The sequence below is a fragment of the Dipodomys merriami genome, unplaced genomic scaffold, assembly GCF_024711535.1.
Source record: "Dipodomys merriami isolate MVZ:Mamm:240054 unplaced genomic scaffold, mDipMer1.0.p SCAF_17, whole genome shotgun sequence".
Taxonomy (NCBI): Eukaryota; Metazoa; Chordata; class Mammalia; order Rodentia; family Heteromyidae; genus Dipodomys; species Dipodomys merriami.
In genome coordinates, this window is record NW_027203048.1 from 15,440,117 (window position 1) to 15,459,739 (window position 19,623).

At 37.1% G+C, this 19,623-nt stretch overlaps 1 long non-coding RNA gene across 1 annotated transcript in view; it reads left to right on the top strand.

The window, feature by feature from the left end:
* The first annotated feature begins 13,351 nt into the window (after positions 1–13,351).
* The window catches only part of LOC138829018 (uncharacterized), a 172,601-nt gene continuing 166,329 nt past the window's right edge, over positions 13,352–19,623 (top strand). Inside the window, exons 1-2 of the long non-coding RNA XR_011372465.1 lie at positions 13,352–13,500; positions 15,864–16,051. This is a non-coding gene — a long non-coding RNA (uncharacterized lncRNA). The remainder of the gene's footprint in view (positions 13,501–15,863; positions 16,052–19,623) is intronic.

A 19,623-nucleotide genomic window follows, 5' to 3' on the forward strand; every position in this document is an offset into this window, starting at 1 on the left:
ATTTCTTATAGTTTGTATCATTAAAACAATCAGTATCATATAAACAGCCATTTTAATTTTAATTGATTCTAATTTTTACTTGTAGTTGGATCTAATTTTGAATTATATTTTTTATAGTGTGAGATTCTTTGCCTTTTCTAAAACTCTACCTGCCTAAAACTCTGCCAATTTCATTTTATGTTTCTTTTAAATGTCTTCCAGTGATAGCTTTAATGTTTTGGTCCATCATTCATTATGAATTAATTTAATTTTCCTGTATGTGATCAGGTATTATTTGGAATCTATTATTTTTTATTTTGAATTTATTTTTTGCATCTTCTTGGAATGCAGGCTGTGTATCAGAGATACCTCACATTATTTATTCCCCCTCCTTATAGGAAATGATCTGGTTTAGGTGGGTTTTCCCACCTTCCTTTTCTCCTTTTTTCTTCCTACCTGCCATCTCCTTGCTTTTTCCTTCTACTGTGTTTTCTCAACATGTTTGATTTTTCCTGTTCATTTTCCTCTTCCTGTTTTTTGTTCTTTTCTTCTTCTGCGTTTCCTTTCCCTAAGGATTTTCTTGCTGTGGGTCCACTGAAATGAGGCCTTAGGGAATGATAGTTAGAAACTTCCAGACTCAGCCAATAAATCCTCTAAATAATGTTAAGTATTTTTGTTTTCTTCATGTTCAGCCTAGTTTAAGAGTTCAATCAACATTCTGAAAATACTGAGGGTTTGCTTCATGGATTTATAATTTGAGGATCAGAAAGTATCTTGCTCCCCTTCTCTTTTCCTGTTTTCATTCCTATCTTTCTTCCTCTGCACTTTTCAAATAGAATATCTAGCTGTTTGTTCAAAGGACAAGCATGCCCACCAAATTACTCCAGCATCTTGGTCAAATATCCCTCCCTGGCATCTGGTTTGAGCTCTGACACATAGAGCTTGGAATTCATCACTCTTGTGCTCACAATAAGAAAAATCCAAACAAACCAAAAATTACTGAGTTGGATCCATCAGAGAACCAAGGTCACAGGGCATAGCACCACAGTGCACCCTGGAGAAACAGGTGGATTGAATGCAATCACAGCTGAGAACTGCCAAAGAGAAGCAGCAGTCCGGTGGCCAGAAATAAATGGGACCAATCCCGTAGTACTTTGAAGGAAATGTTGGAGTCTAAATGTGGATTGGAGAGCTCAAACTTCTGGATCCATTTTGGGTGGTGGGGTCACATCAGGTGGTCGGTTTTATCTTCAGTAGCCCCACTAGTTTTCTGTGAAAACCTATTCGCTGAAAATAGATCAGAGAGCAACATTCCCCCCATTTCAAGCAATTAAAGGGGAAACAATTCAAACAATGTTAAGTGCATTTGGAGTGCCATATCATAAATGCATATTGGACAAGATAAACAGCTTTGTCTAAGTACCAAGTTCAGCCTGCCTTAGCAGCCTCATCTCACAAAACAGAAAGGACAAGACCAAAGCATGATTCTTAAGGTCATACAGCTCAGAGTCTTTGTCTCCAAAAACATAAACAAAAAACAAAACAAAACACAACAACAACCTGAGATTTAATGGTAAGATTATAAAATGCTCTTTTCTTCCTGGCACTTTATTTAGCTCTAGTGTGAAAACAGTCAGCTGAGACAAGTGCAAGACCTGGATTCTATTTAAGAAGTTCACAAATAACAGAGGAGCAAAACCAAGCAACCTGATCACCAGGGTACTGGAGGAGAGTAAAGACTAGCACCAGCACTGTTCTTTCTGTTAAGGATCGTTTTTGCTATTCGGGGTCTTTTATTGTTCCATATGAATTTTTGGATTGCCTCTTAAAATTAAATCCCCCAACAACAAATCCTCAAAGAAACAACTGCCCAATAAATAAGTGGGCTAAAGACTTAAAGAGAAACTTCTCTGAAGAGGAAAGGATGGCCAATAGACACATGAAGAAATGTTCAACATCCCTAGCCATAAAAGAAATGCAAATCAAAACAACATTGAGATTCCACCTCACCCCAGTTAGGAATGGCTAAAATCAAGAACTCTAATAACTACAGATGCTGAAGGGGATGTGGACAGAAGGGAACCTTACTGCATTGTTGGTGGGAATGTAAACTTGTTCAACCACTTTGGAAAGTAGTATGGAGGTTCCTCAAAAGACTCCACATAGAGCTCCTCTATGACCCAGCAATCCCACTTTTGGGCATTTACCCAGATGATCACAAACAAGACCATAGTAAAGCTATCAGCATGACTATGTTTATTGCAGCATTATTTACCATAGCTAAGATATGAACCAACCCAGATGCCCCTCAGTAGATGAATGGATCAAGAAAATGTGGTATATATACACAATGGAATTCTATGCCTCCATCAGAAAGAATGACATTTCCCCATTTGTTAGGAAATGGAAAGACTTGGAGAAAATTCTATTAAGTGAAGTAAGCCAGGCCCAAAGAAACATAGGTCCCATGGTTTCCCTTATTTGCAATAACTAGTATATGTCTGAGACAAGCAGAAAAGGTCAGATAAGTTGATGTTAAGTGAAATAAACCCAAGATAAGGACTCAAATGTTTTTTTCTTTCTTGCTATTGTTTCTGATGATTTCTTTGTTGCGTTGTATGTTCCTCCCCCATGGTATAACAGTATAATCACTGTATTTGATGTTGGCATAATTTGTGGAGGGGAAGGGAAAAAACAAGTCCTTTAAATAGGGATACAGGTGGACCCATTGCAACAATGAGATGTAGAAGACGTTATGTCAAAAACGAACTTTTACAACTTTGGCGCAGGGGGTAGGGCCTGGAGGGCCTGCGCTGGGGAGCGGGGTTGGGAAACAAAGGAGGAGGCTACAATGCTTGATAAGAAATGCACTCATTATCTTGCTCATGTAATTGTAACTCCTCTCTATGGTATTTTCACAATAAAAAAATTTAAAAAAAGAAGAAAACTGTAAGTGGCGCTGTGGCTCAAGCAGTATAGCACTTTCCTTGAGCTGAAGAGCTGAGGGACAGCGCCCACGCCCAGAATTCAAGCCCCATGACCCCCCCCCCCCCACAAAAGACTAGCACCAACACACACCTACAGCAAATACTAAATCCAGATCAGCTACTGGCCAGACTGAAGCCCAGTCCCCAGTTGAGAGTATAGACCAGTGCTTACTAATTGGCATGTTTAAAACATAATTATATTCACCCTTCGGTACAAATGACAAGGTAAGAAAGAAACGCAATCTTAGGAGACAAAGCAAACTTCAGAACCAGACTCACATGTGATGTGTATTTTTGGACTTACCAGATACAGAAGGCAAAAATAACAATGATTACTATATTAAGGGTCCTAGTAGACAGCACAGATTAATGCAAGAGTAAATGGACACTATAAGTCAGGAGATAAGAAGTTATAAGGAAAAACGAAAGGAAATGCGAGAAATCACAAACCCTGCAACAGAAAATCAAGAAAGTGTTTGTTAGTGCTCATTTTTTAGGTAACTTGTTATGGTTGAGCTGGAGAAGCATTTACTGTGAATTGAGTATTTTTTTTCCTTCAGCTATATTATAAATCTAAGCAAGTTCTGATTGCCTTGTTTTATTTGAAATTCCCAGAAATTGATATTTGATGATCATACATGTCTCTTTCTTTTTAAAAAATTATTATTAATAAGTTTTTTGTGAAAATACCATACAAAGGGGTTACAATTACATGAACAAGGTAATGAGTACATTTCTTATCAAGCATTGTTGCCTCCTCCTTTGTTTCCCTTTACCATCCCTGCCTTCCTATTCCCTCCCACCCCCACAAAGTTGTAAAGTTTGTTTTTCCACATAATGTCTTATACATCACAACATCTCATTGTTTGCAGTGGGTCCACCTGTATCCCTATTTAAACAATTTGTTTATTTCCCTTCCCCTCCACAAATTATACCAAAATCAAATACAGTAAAAACAGGGGTTATACCATGGGGGAGGGACATACAAAGCAACAAAGAAATCATCTTATAAATATGTTAGAAACAATAGCAAGAAAGAAAAACCATTTGAGTCTTATTCTGCTTGTCTCAGACATATACTAGTTATTGCAAATAAGGGAAACCATGGGACCTATGTTTCTTTGGGCCTGGCTTACTTCACTTAATAGAATTTTTTGCAAGTCTTTCCATTTCCTAACAAAACATGTCCCTTTCTTAACTCATTAAATTGTCCATAGTTTTTTTTTGTTTGTTTGTTTTGGTCATGGGGCTTGAACTCTGGGCCTGGGCCCTGTCCCTTAGCTCTTCAGCTCAAGGCTAGCGCTCTACCACTTGAGCCACAGCACCACTTCCGGCTTTTTTCTTTTTGCTTATGTGGTGCTGAGGAATTGAACCCAGGGCCTCATGCATGCGAGACAAGCACTCTGCCACTGAGCCACCTTCTTAGCCTAGTCCATAGCTTTTTATTGGAAACCTGCTCTGTTCTAGACATAGTCCTAGATAGTTATATAAAAATTTCTCCTGTATTAGCTCAGAACCTAATTAAGGGTGTACTATGTTTTATGGGATAGTAATGAATATGAACTCTTAAAGGAATAAATTAAGCCCTAGACATAGGCGACTGACACCTCTGATCGTAACTTTTCAGGAAGCTAAGATCTGAGGATCACAGTTCAAACCCAGCCTGGGTGGACAAATGTATGAAATTCTTTTCGTCAATTAACCAGCAAAACATTCAAACTGGATGTGTGTCCCATGTGGTAGAGCACCAGCTCCAGAGAAAAACCCCAGAGGGAACTTGTAGCCCTGAGTTCAAGCCCCAGTACTAGCACATATACACACCAAAAAAAGTAGAGCAAGGCATTTTGTTTGGAAGAGTCAGAGAGAGAGAGCACTGAGCTTATTGGTGAATAAAAATTGTAATTGAATTGACTTGCCAAAGGATTACTATAAATCCTTTCCTAGAGAACGAAGTGGCATCAAGCTAAATTTATACAAAATAAGGAAAAGAATAGTCTTACAACATATAAGCTGTGTATTGAAATGTAGTACCATTAATAAAGCGCTGTGATGTTGGTGAAGGAAAGGAATTGTTTGTAGAAGATTCTGAAAGAGTGCATCACAGGTGAGTGTCACCTTTCCACATTACCAGTCTCTCCATGCAGTGCATAGAGGGCCCGTTCTCATTGCTTCACGTTCTGTCAGCCTGCCAGCAGTACTTAGTTATTCATTCTTTGTGCTGTCCAGTTTCTTCCAAAACTTAGTAAGGTACCAATTAATATTTTATGATCTCAGAAGTGCTTGGCTCTGTGATGAATTTAAAATGCTTCTATCATTGGCTTTGTACACACTTGGCAAAGTTGTAGTCATGGCGACTCAGGATTGATGCTTCCCGAGTTGAGGGCACACAGCAGAAGGAAAGGTGGTGAAAATGTGAGGGAAGCCTTTTGAGCCACAGGTGCTTGGTTTGTGCTGTTTCCCAGTGATCTGAGCACCTATTTCATATGCAGTCAATGAATTGTCAACATTAATCAAGCACCTGTTATTTGGGAGAAATAAAAAGAGTGTTAGAGACAACTTTAGACTTGAATGATGGCTTACAAAGTTTCTACTATCGTAATAGCTGGGAAAGCAAGACATACATGAAAAAGTTCCTGGGTTTTAATCAATAATATTGAAGTATTTCAATGACCAAAGCATTATGGGAGAAAATGGGAATGAGGTAGGAGAAGTATGACAGTTTGTATCCTGAAGAAGCTTGCTATTTGGCAGAACATGCAGATATACAAAGATGGGTAGAACATATTACAGAATGAATGGGGGGGGCGCAAAAACAATATGTATCATTATTGTTATTATTTTATTCCTTACACTAACCCATTCAATTTTCAGTGTAATTTATGCAATTTATGTGTGCGCGCGTGCGCGCACATACACATACACACACACACACACACACACACACACACACACACACACACACACACACACAGAGTATATTATTATCCCCAATAGACATATAGAAAAACTGAGGCATAGAGATGTGTGAAGATAAGCTTGCTCAAGGTAACAATTCTGGTAAGAGACAGAGCTAGTATAAGATTTCAGGCAGTAAGGTTCCCACTGTGCATGAAGTTCTAATTTAATGCAGAGAAAGAATGATTTTCTTCTTAGAGACTGCCTGATGCTGAGTGGCAAAAACTTCATAATCCAGGCTCTCTGTCCTTATGGGTTATGTGCCAGTGATGATGAAGAATATTTACATTCAGAAAATACAACCAGCTTCTGTTCTCAAAACTAACACAAATTCTCATACCATATTTTCAGAAAGGAACCTAGGATGCCTATCTCTACCACTTACCTCTTATCCCCTAAAACATTAAGGATTACTACAGACTATCACCCAGGGCCATTTAAGTCTCTTCAGACTTATTTTTCCCCTGGTCCTTATCATTATTTACTCAGCTCCTTAGATCCTTTAATCCATGTCTTACTTTGCTAGCACACACATCTCTCCAGTCAGCAGAAATATTTATTCCTCTTTATAAATTATTAAATTAACTTTATGGCTCAGAACTAAGTATCTCATGAATTTTGTTATCATGAATTAGTAATAATTCTGTACGTTTGTACAATGTTTTACAATGTTCCTCCACATAAATTATCTTACTTAATTTTCATAACTGTCTAGTATGTTACTGGAAGTTGATATTAATATCCCAATTTTAACTGTGAGGAATAGAAGACTTAGGAAGGTTTGAGTAACTTTTTGGTTGTGGATTGTTGGGTTGAACTGTGAACTAACCGAATCCATTTTTTATTCTCTTTTCCACTAAAATCAGGGTTTGATCATACCTTGGTGATTAGAAAAATATGAGTTTCTGAAAGTACGAAGATGGCCATAACAGCTGGAATGAAATTAAATGTGCAATGGCACAGATATCCTGTGACACTGGACCACATCATCATTCAGTCACACTTAGCCATTGATCAGTATGGTGATTGGTGACTTAGAGCTTTAGTGTGTTCATATAATTGCGGTGGGGTACAGCAATATATAAGCACTTAGAAACAGATAACCTTATGGATTTCAAAGGAGGAAGAACATTATAGTAGGTGGTGAGAAGAATTATGTCTTTCTGGCTGAAGCATGAAGAAGGCAGCATGAACAAAGACACTAAGGTCAGTAGAGACATTTGGAAAGAAGGGACTACTAGGTTCCAAAGTCTAAGATGGAGATTAAAAGTTAGGTTGGTTAGATAGGATGGAGTAGAATATACATGATCAGACATGTAACTAGAGAACGTAGGGGATTAGGTTGTGTTGTTGAAGTAGTGGCTATGATGCTTCCTGGACAATTGAAGAGTCACCAGTGGACTTTGCTTGGTAGAATGAGTAATGGTGGTAGAGTACTAGGTTTAAGCAAAAAAGCTCAGAGGCAGTGCCTAGGCCCTGAGTTCAAGAAGACAATGAATAAATAAAGTCATTATTATTTGTTGTTGGGTATGATAAGGTAATTAAAGGAATTTGAAGAAAATAATTTATTGAAAATTGAATCACTTTATATCTTCTGCTTTCATTAGATAAGCAAATGATGTATTAAGTTCCATCAGAGCATTTGCTTGATGTTTATATATACATCCTAAAATTAATTAATGATACACAAAATAACTTATAGAATTTATCCTGAAAACTGCTGATGGTGTTCTTTTTAAAAAGACAAAAAAACCCTTTCTTTTCTTGAGATGGTAGTCTTAGTATGCTGACATGCTGGTCCTGTGCACTGGGGCTGGGGTGATACTTTTGCCTCAGTTTCCTGAGGACCTGGGACTATAGATACATACTGTTGTGCTCAGCAGAAATTTTACTTGTTTAGCTGAAACAAGGATTTGGAACAGTTAAAAAAATGTTTCTAGGAAGAGTGGAATTAAAAATTAAGTAAGGTAAAGTTTTTTGCAAAGTATTGAAAGTACCACAGCTTGCAAAAGTCACACTGTGGACCTCAGCTGAATACTTTCAAATACTTGATGCTGAGAAGACTTCAGAGACAATACAGATTTAACCACAATTTTACCACTGCATCATGTTTGTTCCATTTTCTTAATTCTTTTTATTGCTGGGGAGATTTACATGTAGACAAGAGGCTTTTAAGTTTCATATATTTGTCATTTTACCTGAAGTCATCCTATTTCTAGAAAAGTAAATTATGATTTTACAAAGGATTATAGCTTTGGGAGAATAATTCAGTGCTTGGAAATGAAGTTCTAAAATGAAGGTCTTGTTTGTAATATCAAGTGTTATAACAAGCACAGTGAATAGTGGTAAAAATAGGCCCCCAAAAGTGACTACTGAAGGCGACTTTTTTTTTTTTTTTTGGTCTGTTGTTAGGCTTTAACTCAGGGTCTGGGCATGGTCCCTGAGCTTCTTTTTGCTCAAGGCTAGCACTTTACCACTTTGAGTCACAAGTCCACTTCTGGTTTTCTGATGGTTAATTGAAGATAAAAGTCTCACTGACTTTTCTGGCCCCCAGCTGGTTTCAAGCTGCTATCCTCAGATCTCAATAGCTAGGATTACAGCAATTTTCTTGTATCTAGAACATTTCATACTTCTTATAATGTGAATTTAAAAATAATAGGGTAGGCCTGGTTTGCTCTATCATAGAGTTCATGTAAAGAGACAGCTGTTGTTCTGGCTAAATTGCTTCTGTGATTTTTATGTAGTGTCTACCATTATTGCTAGCGTTTGTTTATGTGTGAGTTTTCATTTGGTTAGCAAGGGTAGGATGCCAGATGTCCCTCCTGAGGTTTATCTGCACAATAGTAACCCCTATGCCAGTCAGAACAAAACAATATTCAAGTCATATCTACTTATTGTTGGTAAAAACAGTATATTTAAAATATACAAAATATTGTATATAAAATACTGAAAAATATACAAAATGCTATATATAAAAGTACTAAAACAAAAAAGTGCCCAATTTTCCATCCCAGGTTCTTCTGTCCATTAGGGAATTTAAAAATCCCACTTTGGCAGGAAATGTGTGCTCCAAGGTGGCATTAATGCACATTGCTTAGATTTCCAGTGCTTAGCCTAATGTCTGACACTCGCACATGGAAGCCTGCCTCCACGTGCTTCTATGATCATGCTCTCTAATTCTCTCTCTGGCTCTTTTCTCTCTCCCTCTCCTTTCCCTTCCTTCTCTCCTTCTCTTTCATAGGAAAGAAAGAGTCACCTTTGGCATTTCAGCTATTGAAAAGTATATGGAAATAAATTCTTGTCCTAGGAAGATAAAATCTTAGGTAGTCAGCCAAAAATGTAGGTAAATAGCATTTAGGTATTTATTTCCTGGATTCTGCAATTTGTCAGTTTTTTTCCTTAATTAAATTGATTTGTGATTTCTTCATTTATTTCAACATAAATCAGTGACTAAAGATGGACATGATTTGGGTTTATCATTTTGGATTTTTTTTAAAGGTAGCTCAAAGTCCCCTAAGCTTCAGGAACTCAAAATCTGTTTTCCTGCCTGGCTTCTCCTGTCACTTGCATTTTCCTAGAGAGCTTAAAAAGCATGATTTTAGTTGCAAAATTAAGAACTTGGATAAGAAGTCCCAATGTTTATCCAAAAGAAGCTTGAATCACTATGTAATAACAATTAGTTCGTAGATATTTCTTTTGAGAGATCTGAGGAATATCTTATAAAATCAAAAGTCAAAACAAACCAGAAAAAAACAAAAACAAAATTGTATTTCCAAAGCTCCTGCTTTCATTGGTATGATTTGAAGACTGCTGAATTCAGATCTTTTCAAATCTGAATTTTTGACCTGCCTCTCATGAGCTGTGGGATCTTAAGGGGATCAGTTACCTCTCCAAATCTCGGGTATCTCTGTCCTTCACAGGTGGTTTTGATCCTGGCCTATATCTTGGAAATTTCAAGCTCGGTAATATCAGCTTGCACTGCCTTGAGTAACATTGTGCTTGTGCTGGACTAAGTTATAACTGGGAAACAGTCAGTAATAGAGGTTCAGAGCAATGTGGGTCCTGAGAAGACAGCTGGGAGAGATGAGAAGTTGAGAGGTATTAAGTAAAGAAATAGAAGTGAAGAAGGAAGGCCAGCTTCTAAGAAGCCCAGATCATGTGTACAAAGAGAAACCTATCATCAGCGTTCCTGCTTGCCTTGGATTCTGTGTGAATGTACCTCCGTGAGTCCATCAGTTGATGCCATGGTTTGAATGCGGCTTGTTTCTTGAGTTCCGCTGCAATGGAATCCCATAACAAGGCTGGAAACAAATCTATGTGTTTGGAGGTAGGGACTTTGCCATGTGACCAGGATTAGATAAGATCATCTTGGTGAATTCCACATAATTGGATATTGACAGCCTGATGGAATGAAAGAGGGAGAGACCAGAGGAGACTGGCACTTGTGCTCCTTTGTCTCTCATCATCTATAAGCATTGACCTGGTCTACCACCAAGACAGCCGTCACCAGGTGTGATTCCGGAGCCTTGGCTCTCTGGAATCCTGAGCGCGGATAAGCTTCTTTCCTTTGGAACTGACCATCTGATGGTCAGTGGTACTGTGTTCTTACCCACAGAAAATGGATGAACACAGCCAGCTATTACTGAGCAACAACCAGCTAGTTATTTTGAATCTTTTTCTTATAATTATCTATATAGTTGGTAGCCACTAATTTTTTTAGAGTTGTTGGTACAGAAAACTGTCCATGTGAAATGGTGCAAAAGAGTCACTTTTCTTGTCTTTTGCTGCACAATTCAAAAAGAAACACCATTAGCAGTAACCATAGTATGGAGCATGAAGAAATCTTACAAGGAATAAGGAAATTCTTATAGTTCCCAGGTTTAATAATAATAATAAAAGGCACACTGGAGTTTAAGTTGTATACCAATTTTGAGTTTCAGTTTATTGATAAAATCATATCAGCCCAATGTTACCAAAAGTATTATGAAAATAAAATAAGATATAGATGTTAAGTGATTTTTCTTTACAAAAAAAAGCCAGCCTTATTCAATTAAATGGTGATATTATTTGCCAAGAACTCCTAATGAGAAGACAGTTAGATAAATTGGCTATGATACTAAGAAATAGAGAAATCAGCAGATGTAAAATCTACTAATTTGATAATTCCTAGGGCCATTAGCATTGTCATAATTACATATGCATTGGCATAATAAAAAATAAATATGAAGCACTCCATTCACCTAAAAAATGCTTCTTTAAAAAAATCTGGATAGTCTACTGACAATCTGACATCTAAGGGGACAGTTTGCAGCCTTTAATCAATCTGTTATAACATGCCTGCCTGCTGCTTTTATAATTGTGGGTTTAAAAAGGAGGAGGTGAATATATTTTGTTTCCTTTCTGATTTTCTGACAGAAGCACTAGCAAGGATCCTAGACTAAAACACCCTATCGTGTACTGCTGATAACTTCCCTTCCAGACAAATATCAGCTAACCGCAGTACAATCAGTTGCCCACACTGGAAAAAACAAATCAGGAAACTACTGTTCCATAATCATAGAATTGAAAGGAAGGCATACATAAAATGACAGGCTATTAATTCTGGTTTGGAAAGCATGAATAGAACTTTTGATGAAGCTTAATTTTCTTTTGGCTCTTCAGAAATGGATAAATCATTTAAAGTAAAAATATCTGTTGTGCTATAGAACACTCATTTCTCTCAATATTTATTATTTGAGGGGAAAGTGTTTTTCTTCTTTTGATGATGAAAAGTAATGATGAAATGTTCACATGAATGCTCCCAAAAATAAAAAAAAATAAAACCACTCAGTTCATTCTTTGATGCTTCACTACACTCTAGCCTTGAAAATTATTTGTTGTAATTTAAGTAAACTTCCAGGATGTGAAATTATAATTGAAAAGACATGATATTTCATCAAGGGCTGCCACACATAGCTGCTATTGCAAAACAAAGCTTGGTACTGCCTCCATGATCACTTTTCCACTTTCTGGGTCTTATCTCCAATCTGAGCCCAAGGTGAGGCTTAAAAAATTATATTAAGTGAAGTAAGCCAGGCCCAAAGAAACATAGGTCCCATGGTTTCCCTTATTTGCAATAACTAGTATATGTCTGAGGCAAGCAGAAAAGGTCAGGTAAGTTGATGTTAGGCAAAATGAACACCAAGGTAAGTATTCAAATGTTTTTTCTTTCATGTGATTGTTTCTAACATATTTATAAGATGATTTCTATGTTGCTTTGTGTGTCCCTCCCCCGCGATATAACTCCTGCTTTCATTGTATTTGATATCGGTATAATTTGTGGAGGGGAAGGGAAAAAAAACAAATCGTTTAAATAGGGATACAGGTGGACCCATTGCAACAATGAGATGTTGAGATGTATAAGACATTATGTTGAAAAACGAACTTTACAACTTTGGCATGGGGGGGGCGGGAGACGGGGAGTGAGGGGGAGATAGGAAGGGATAGGAAGGGGAAACAAAGGAGGAGGCAACAATGCTTGATAAGAAATGTACTCATTATCTTGCCCATGTAATTGTAACCCCTATGTACAGTATTTTCACACAAAAAAAATACATAAATATCAGTTACCATGTTCTAACTGAAAGACACATGTGATCCATGCTGACGTGATCTGCACTCCTAAGTTTTTATGCCATTTATATAATTTACATTATGTTAATAGTGTTAGCAGCAATTCTATTACAAAACATCAGTACTGTTAGCATAATTAACATTTTTAAAAAAAATTCTTGCACCTGGAACAGTATTTATAGTTCCATAAATGAACAGAATGTTGTGACAGAAAGATGTTAAAAATTAAAAATGGAGGAAGTGTTGAGGGGAAGGGGGGGAGTAAAATTGTCCTGGGAACACATCTAAAATGTATAAACAAGGAAGTTAAAGTTCTTTTTTTTTCTTTTTTTTTTTCTTTTTTCTTTTTGGTGTGTGTATTTGCAAATTCCCTTTTCCCATTTGTAAAATCATTAATTTTTTTTCAAAATATTTTCCTCCTGGCTGGCAAGTCCACTTTCAAAACAATCCTTGTAGGGAGTAACAGTGAGGAGAGGCAGTGCACGATAGCACTGTATACTAATTAAGACTCATTTTCACACTTGCTCATATCTAACCTTATTTCTGTTCCCTGAAAAGTACATTAGGGCCATTGAACCAATAGGACAAGAATTCTTTGCTTAATTATTTGGAACCTTACTGAAGTAGTTAATGTGAACTTCACAAATAAGTTTCTTGGAAAAAACAACTAATAAAGCAAATACCGCACTTCTCTGGATTTGCATGAAAGTTGGACATTTGTGTTGGCATACTGGTTTCACAATAGAATTCACCTCCAACATTGTCTCTTTTCCCCAAAGACTCTCAGATGCTAGGAACAGCAGAAGCACAGTGGCCGTCAGTATAACAGAAGTGACTGGATCCCAGCTCCTGGCATGTACCAGGTTCCTGCAGCAATCACTTTTGCCCATGTGACCAAGGACTCAAATCCAGCGAGATTCCAAAGATCAATCCAAGCTTAATTCTTTACACTTGAAGATTTGGGGGAGTAAGTATTAGTGTCTGTTTCTCATACTTTAATATTTTGGGGGGTCATGTTTAAAAAATGAATTCATACAGCTATTCTAAAAAGCATCATGAAGTTATGTCTCCTTGTGCTTTCTTATTTCTCAATCCTAGATGAAACTTGGCACTAGCTAAAATTTTGTTGTGTTTAATTACCATTAATTACAATACTGAAAGTACTTTCTGCTTTACAAAGGGTTGGTATTCAAATTTCCCTTCACAGTAGTCTGTGCCCTTGATTTTTATGGTTAAAAACCCCACATGACTATAGGTTCTTTAGTATCAGTCTTACAATGCAGATGCAATGGTACTCCTTCAGTTTCCTTAAAAATAGATTTGATTTTATTTTTTAGCTAAGATATGGAACCAACCCAGATGCCCATATATAATGGAATTCTATGCCTCTATCAGAAAGAATGACACTGCCCCATTTGTTAGGAATTGGAAAGACTTGGAAAAAATTATATTAAGTGAAGTAAGCCAGGCCCAAAGAAACGTAGGCCCCATGGTTTCTCTTATTTGCAATAACTAGTATAGGTATAGGACAAGCAGAAAAGGTCAAAAGCTATGTACATATGACCATATAAGATGATGTTAAGAGAAATGAACCCCATGATGGGGACACAAGAGGTTTTATCTTTGCTGCTGTTGTGTTTAATGTTCTTACAATGTACTGTGTGATTTTTCTGTTTCTCATGTATGTTCCTCCCCCATGGTATAAGCCCTGTTTTCACTGTATTTGATTCCAGTGCCTTGCATCTTGTTTATACATTTTTCTAATTTGAGGAGGGGAAGGTTAAAAAAACAAAAAAGCCGAAATAAGGATACAAGTTGACACATTGTAACAATGAGAGGTACAAGGCACTATGTGAAAATGAACTTTACAACTCTGGTGGGGGCGGGGAAGGAGGAGTTCAGGAGGTGAGGAGGGAAGGGATGGAGGGGGAAAACAAAGGAGGGGGTAACAATGCTTGATAAGAAATGTACTCATTACCTTACTCATATTAACTGTAACCCCTCTGTACAGCAGCTTTACAATTAAAATGTATATTAAAATAATAAAAAATAGGTATTTTTTGAAGCCAGCCAAGGTAGAAAAGTCACCGTGAGACTCTTATCACCAATTAACTACTCAAAACCTAGAAGTGGTGTGTGGCTCAATTGGTAGAGGCTAGCCTTGAGCACAAACAGGTTCAGGGATAGTGTCCAGGACCCTAGTTTAAGCCCCACATCCGACAAAAATTAAAAAAAAGATATTTTTATGGGCAACTCTTTAGTCTGAGAATCTATATGAAAGTTGGTAAAGCAAATCCAAAGGACACAAAGACACAGCTGTGGCTTTAAGTCTGAGAAATTTCCTTTTCTTGACATACATGAGCAATTTGTCTACAATTTATCTTGCAAATCTTGTGGAAATGCCTTGCCTATGCAAATGAAAATATTTATGTGTGTGTGTGTGTGTGAGAGAGAGAGAGAGGGAGAGAGAGTAAGAGAGAGAGAGAGGAGAGAGAGAAAGAGAGAAAGAGAGAGATCACTTTTGTTTTAGTAGACCTTTACTAGAGACAAAGTTCAGGAGATGAGAAACAAGTGTAATATTCTGGCTGAAGCTTCATCTAGGGAAGCTAATGAAAAAAGATTATATTCTCTACTTGCCTTGGCCCAACCTGCATTGGCTAACTGATGCTATATTCAGCTTGCCACAGAAGAACAAATAACCCAATATACCATTTAACATTCTTCTATAATTATAATTTGCTTTGTGGAGCCTCAAGGTTAAGTCAGCTTGCAGTACCTTTTAATAACAGCTACCATGCTGAACACTTAGTACCTGCTGTGTTACTCAACCTCTGTCATTGTAACAAATACTTGAGATAATCAACTTACAAAGACAAGACTTATTTTGCCTCACAATGTGTTGAGGGTCCAGCACAAAGTTGGCTTCATTTCTCTGGACCTATGGAAAGGCAGGATACCATCATGAATGAGGGAGAGAGAAAAAGGCAGAGATTCTACAGTCATCTTCAAGTGCATGTCCCAATGACCTAAAGTCCTCCCACCAGACTCAGTCTCCTGAGTCTGCGCCACTTTCCAGTAGCATCAACTTTGATTTTAATTTTTCACACATAGACCTTGAGGGAGAATTCAAAATCCAAACCACAGCACATACCAAGCGATGTTTCAGGTGTTTTGTATATATTACCTCGTACTCTAACATCAACTCTTTTTGTTAGGAACACTTGACATTCCTATGAGAAAAAATGAGGCCCCTGGTGATAAAGCAGGTTTGGAGGGGGCTGCAAACTCACTAGCATTGGTCATTCAGGTTACTTTTTTTTTCTTTTCCAGATTTGTCCTTTTCCTGGGAAATCAGAAAAGAACATTGATGAAAAGACATAGGAAATGCTTCTAGAGAGCTTCTCAGTGGAAACTAAGAAGTGAAAAATGCAGGAAACTCACACAGTGCTAAAAGGGCTGGCCACGGACATTTTGGTACACAGTGTCATCCACATATAGGACTAGATTTCTGCCATCAGGTAAGATGAAAGTTATTTTTTGCCATTTAACAAAGCAATTTATGAATATGGTATATGTTTGATCAATGTTACCCCTTTCAATATTCAAAAATTATTATTACTATTGCCATATTTACCTTGCCTCTATGCTCTTTGATTGAACTTTTGTTTTGGGGAACTATATGATTCTCTCAGAAATGTGTTGGTTGATATTTCTGTAGGTACCAAAACCATCTTTACTGCCATTACATTGCTATGGCTGCAGTTCTGAAATAAGTGTGTCAATCATTGATTTTGTTAAAGAATAATACCTTCTTATCTTCTTAAAGCAGTTAGATCCTTATTTTTGATATGAATGCAGATGTATTATTTGAAATATATTCAATTCAAGTCTTAAAAGCAGATATTCTTATCTTGTTCCTAATCTTCGGGAAAAAAGCGTGACTAATCACCATTAAATAAAATATACATTGTCGGTATTTGGTAAATAATTTATAGACGATTTTGACATGTTCTTTGGGTCTTAGTTTTCTCTTACAATCATGAATTGATGTTAAATCTCCAACCTTTTTCCTATGTCTGCTGAGTTGATCATATTTTTCTTCTTTGTGAACAGGAAGAGTACAATGGTAGGTTGCCATCTGACATTACATTTCTGAAAAACATGCACTTGAGTATGATATAGTATATTTATCATTCAAGTAGCTTTGCTAATACTTACTTTGGAATATTTTATGTTCATGAATAAGTTGGCCTATGTTTTTGATTTGTTGTTTTATTGGTGATATTAAACCAACAACCTCATACTCACTAGGAAGACGTTGTGCCATTGGAACTACATCTTCAGCCATTTTGTTTTTGAGATCAGATGTTGAGTTTGTCAGACTAGTCCTTCTGCTGCCTCCTACATATCTGGGATTATAGGCATGTGCACTACACTGAGTTTCCTTGGTCTTCTTGTGGTTTGATCTCAGGATTATGATGGTCTGATAAAGGAAGGAGTATTAAATTGACTTTCTTTGTTCATGGAAGAGAATATATCACATTGGTGGTGTTGCTTGCTTTCTTTTGGCATACTATGTTAGTGAAAGTCACCAGTTTGTGAAAAGAAAATAAAGTATAACTTCATTTGCAGAAGGAGAAATCAAACTACAGAAACTGCTTTAGATGATTGAATTATTTTTATGTGATTAAGATATTTAGTAGTGTGAAGGTCTGAAGCAAGTACCCTTCTCCACCATACTTCCCTGAAATAATCATGTTAATGTCCTGAGTAGTGGAAGAGATCTACAGATACTTCTCTTCCTTCAGCTTCACAATTGTATTTTCTAAGAAATATTTTGTGTGTTCTAAAAGGTTACTTATCAAAGGAATAGTTATCCTGTTATATTTTAGATGTCTAACCTATAGTCTACATTTCTTGCTATTTGCTATCTGAGCTTGTATATTTTTAAAACTATGTCTTACTTGAGGTACATTAAAAATGTTTATTTGGGTTGGGCAGGTGGCTCAGAGGTAGAGTGCTTGCCTTGCATGCATGAGGCTCTGGGCTCGATTACTCAGCACCACATAAACAGAAAAAGCTGGAAGTGGTGCTGTGGCTCAAATGGTAAAGTGCTAGCTTTTAGCTGAAGAACTGAGGGACAGCACCCAGGCCCAAATTTCAGGCCCACAAATGAAAAAAAAAGTTTGTTTTTGGTGAGTTCTTTGATTTATTCACATTTTCTCAAGAAATTTCCCCAATGATGTGGCAGAACTTAGAAGGCTATTTTCATGGTGTGATGACAGATAGATAGCCTGTTAGTTATGTGGCACAGATAATAGTCACCAATGAACCACATTAGTGAGAACAGCAAGGGTTATTACAAGACTGGGCAATTTAACCCCCTATCCTCCACTCCTGCCAGTCTAAATACTACAGGAGCCTTTATAATTCAGTATTGGATGGAGAAGTGGAGAAGTGAAGATTGTGTTGCAGTTTTCTTTCTATCTAGAAAAATGCAAAAGTGGATTTAGACTTGCATTAGTATTATCAAAAGTTTTACAACTGTATGCGTTCTTCATTTTTGTTGATGATATAAAAACTTTGAGGAATCTGCTTTCATGTTCTCTCAGTTCTGTCTTCTCTGATGGGTTCAGTCACTTCAAAAAGAAAAGCCTGGGGCTGAAGACTCAGCTCATTGGTAGAATTCCTGCTTTGCATGCTCAAGAGACTAAGTTCTTATGCTCCAACCAAAAATAAACTAGAAGGAGGAGGAGAGAAAAAGGAGAAAGAGGAGGAAGAAGAAAAGGAAGAAGAAGAAAAGGATGAAGAAGTGGTAAAAAGATAATGAGAGGAATGGAGGAGGAAGAGTATTAGAGGAAGAAGAAGAAAAAAAGGAAAAGAGAAGGATATGAAAAGAATGGAAGAAAGGGAGAAAATGGGAGGAAAATGAGAATGTTGTGAAAGAGGAAAATCAGGAAAGGAGGTAGAGAGGCAGGAAGAGAAGGAAAGAAAGATAAATGGAGGAGGGGGAGGAAGAAAAAACGAGGAGGAAGAGGACAAGAAGGAGCAGGTTCAGATTTTCATGAATTGTGGGCTTTGCTGTTGTACTGGCCAAAGAGCTCATTACCACTGTCTTCCTATCACACACAATAGTTCAAATCTACTTTGAAGTGTTACAATGTAAATGTGGTGTGTGCGTGTATGTGTGTGTATGCACACACACACATGCACCTGCCTCACACGCATGTGTGTGCATGATTTGATTATAATCTTGAGTTTGGAAAACTAAAATATTTCTCAATGAGACACTACGAGTATTTGGCAATGCTTGCAAATCACGTTGTAGAGAGATGCTGTATGAATGAGTAACATGGTAACATAAACAATAATACAGTCCCTAGCTGGTTTCCTGAATTCAATCTTGAGGTCTGAAGGAAATCTGTACAAAATGTAGGTATCTAAATCAGAAAACATAGTCATATTTTCCTAAGTCACAATGGAAAATATCTGTGAAATGTAGAACAAAGCATAACTCAATTTGTGATTTCAAATACATTTGCAAGTGTTTATTGTTTAGACAAGGAACTATTGCACTGTTTGTATATAGTTCCTAAATCAAGGATGAACAAGAGTAATCATTTATATCATTTAATATCATGTTCTGGGATGATATTTTATGGAAGCTAATTGCCAGTTGTTTCCACATAATTGCTTAATGTTGCTTAATGAAAATTACGGTTCTATTACTAATTCAAGTGCTGTCGATGGCATAATAGATATTGCTGCAAATATTTTTTAGGAATAATCTGTTGAAAAAAAGCTACTACAGTGCACTAAGGGACTCTCAAATCACAAACGCAATGACTTGCTCCATGTCTGACCACCTTTCTATATTAAAGGTCACTGCCCTTAGACCTCTGTCAATTGCTTTCCATTCTGGCTCTGAAAAGATGGAGAAGGGACACACCTTTTTATTTATGTGTACCTCTAAATCCCCTGGCCTTTGTGTGTTCATCAGCTGAATTCTAAACGTTTTGAAAATGACACAACATCTGAGAGGAAGTAAAAATGAGTTAACTCCATAATCACGGAAAGTAAGGTAGGGTAC